Consider the following 3,538-nt stretch of genomic DNA (forward strand, 5'->3'; position numbering starts at 1 on the left):
ACAAAATGACTGAAAAAAGACACAAAATTACCAAAAAACACACAAAATGACAAGAAAAACACACAAAAAAAAGACATTATATGACCAAAAAAGACTAAAATACATTAACACATGAACACTTTAACACAGTGGAGACAGAGCTGACTTCCAAAATGACCCCAATTGGGGTCCCGACCCCAAGGTTGAGAACAGCTGCTTTAAAGGAGCAGTGTGACATTTGGGAAATACACTTGTTTGCCCCCAAACCAACACATCAGCATCAATTTAGGATAAGAACAGATGTGCACTTTGCATTGTGCTAGAAGACTTTGGGCAAAGGCTAAACATTGGCACCTCATAGTTGAGGCTTGCCCGTTTTACTGAAAGCATATCAGAACACCATGGTTAGCAGTGAATTCGCTGCAGACTGTATGCAAAGTTAAAAGAGATAAATGGGATGGATCAATAACGTACTGTATGTTCTTACATGTGGAACAGTGTGTGCGAACCAAGTAGACTGCAGCAGGCAAGGTAAAGTAGAGTAAAGGGCAACTATGATATAAATACACACATACGTTTATCAGTGTACACTATCATTTACTTTAAACCAGCAGGAGAAACCAGTTCAAATTCAGTTGGACACACACATATACATATCATAAAAACACAAGTCAAAGTCCAGTAGCGTAGGTGTCTCATGGAGAGTTCCACTGTTGTGGAAAAATTCAGATTATACAGTAAGTCAGGCCCATTATCGCTTTACATTTTTATGACAGGCAGCGAGGCGTTAAAAAGAAGCCTTTACAGCGTCTATAAACACCAACTTGATAAACACATACCATAGCATCTTAATTACATTTCAGACTGAGCTCTCTATTGTGTTTTGGCGGTCCGGTATTTGTCGTGGGTCATGTGCTCGATGTGGTGTGACTGTGTAATGATTTAGCCAGAGGTTACCTTCAGCTGCAGAAGGTCATTCTGACTCTCAAGTGCAGGTCAGTCAGGTCAAACTATAGACAACATGTTAGGTTAGGTTCAGATCACAAATGGGGAAAACAACTAAAACACACACACTGTAAAAAAGCCAACTTGTATTTTTTGGCCTAAAACAGTGATTTAATTTGGTAAAACTTGGAAATATAAATTATTGACATTTAGGCCAATAATGTAAGTTAGCACAACAAAGGAAGCCAGTTGTCTGCTCAAAAACAAGTTAGTGAGTTGTTGTTACTTATATCTTTAAGTTGGGGTTCACAACAAGGGACAATAGTTCTGATAACTCTTATTTCTTTGTTGTGAAATTTGGTCATTAGCGAAAGATAGTGGCTAACTGATGCTAGCGGCTAACTGATGCTAGCGGCTAACTGATGCTAGTGGCTAACTGATGCTAGCGGCTAACTGATGCTAGCAGCTAACTGATGCTAGTGGCTAACTGATGCTAGTGGCTAACTGATGCTAGTGGCTAACTGATGCTAGCGACTAACTGATGCTAGCGGCTAGCTGATGCTAGTGGCTAACTGATGCTAGCGGCTAACTGATGCTAGCGGCTAACTGATGCTAGCGGCACTGCTTGGGTTTAGTTGGGGTTCACAACAAGGGACAATAGTTCTGCTAACTCTTATTTCTTTGTTGTGAAATTCGGTCATTAGCGAAAGCTAGCGGCTAACTGATGCTAGCAGCTAACTGATGCAAGTGGCTAACTGATGCTAGCGGCTAACTGATGCTAGCGGCGCTGCTTGTTACAGCTACAAGAGTAGCCATTAGCGTATCAATGCTAACTCAAAATTGTGGTCACAACATTAGCTGACATTCATAGCGGCGTTACAATCGTGCCAGAGAAATTCAGAGTTGAGCAAACTCAAAAACAAAACTTAAAATATTTAGTTTAATTGTCCAACTTAATTGTCCAATTTTATCGAAGTTTGTTGCCTTGAAATTTTGAGTTCACCCAACTTTTCTTTTTTTTGCAGTGAGGGGATATATGCTTATTTTTTGTCTCATAAGATAGTTCTTCTTAGTCAGCAGTTTTTATTTTACACTGTTTCACTTGTTTGATATAAAGATTCCACGGCTTTTGCCTTATTTCAAGAATTTTAAGAAAAATATTCTACATATTCTACATTCTACAAAAAAAATCTTTGTAGCTGTATCAAGAAAAGTTCACTAGTTTTCAGTCTGACTTTGCTGGTTTCAAGAAATATAATGCCTATGCATATCATTATGTCAAGATGATGCCTTGAAATTTTGAGTTCACCCAACTTTTCTTTTTTTTGCAGTGCAGGGCCACAGACAGACAGTGTGGCTGACCAGAACCACGTCATATCGGTCAGTATCTTGCAACACACATGCCAGCTACATGAATGAGTAGCTCGGATTGTTTTTACACTGGTTCTGTTGATATCAAACACTCCCTCACCATGTGACACTGTACATGTGGACAAGGGCAGCTGGGGTGTCATAATAGACTTCATACAGCTGGCTGTGTATGGTTATGCTCTCAGGGTTTATTTATGTTTAGAATGGAAACTGTGACGTGTGCATGAGTGTGCACGAGTCTTTTTCTGAGAGTGTGTCTGTGTAGCGTCCCCGCCCCCTGGTATGTCTGCCTCAGTCCCCTGGGAGAAAATAGACAAGGACACTGAAAGGAAATTGGAGTTAGCAAGTCGCAAGTTCACTGCCAGCCTGTTGGCGTGTGCGTCATGTCCGCTGTTCCTGCTGTGTTCCTATTATTCATTCACATTTCTCTCAATATAGAACAATGTTATAAATATAAACAGTGCAGGGAGGCTATGTTTATCTGTAGAAAGGGCTCAAATTGTCATTTAACCCATAAGAACCCACGGTGACACCCATGTAACAAACACTTTCAATATTCTAGAACAGGGGTCTCAAACTCAGATTATCTGGGGGGTGCTGGAGGCAGTATTCAAATGACCAAAAAATCTAAATTACTTAAAAAAGACACAAAAAAGACAGACAAAATGACTTAAAAAGGACACAAAATGACCAAAAAAAAAGACACAAAATGACTGAAAAAACATTAAATTACTTAAAAAAGACACAAAATGACCAAAAAAAGACACAAAATGACAGAAAAAAACTAAATTACTTAAAAAAGACAAAAAAAAGACACAAAATTACTAAAAAGAGACACAAAATGACCAAAAAAAAGACACAAAATGACTGAAAAAACACTAAATTACTTAAAAAAAGACACAAAATGACCAAAAAAAGACACAAAATGACAGAAAAAAACTAAATTACTTAAAAAAGACACAAAACCCCCCACAAAATTACTAAAAAAGGACACAGAATGACCAATAAAACCCCACATCATAAATATGTTCTGCGTGGTTCACTTGGTCTGTGATATATCCCCCATAACTTTCCTTTAAGGATAACTGGGTCTGGGTTCTTATGGGTTAAATCATCAACACACGTGCAGACTCCCCATAAAAACAGTGAACATACTCCTATCTCTATGAGTAAGCCACTGGGCTATCTAACATCATTAGCCATTATCTTTATTACCTCCCTGGAGATATTCCAGTTAATGTTT

Source organism: Centropristis striata, chromosome 14, assembly GCF_030273125.1.
Source record: "Centropristis striata isolate RG_2023a ecotype Rhode Island chromosome 14, C.striata_1.0, whole genome shotgun sequence".
Classification (NCBI taxonomy): Eukaryota; Metazoa; Chordata; class Actinopteri; order Perciformes; family Serranidae; genus Centropristis; species Centropristis striata.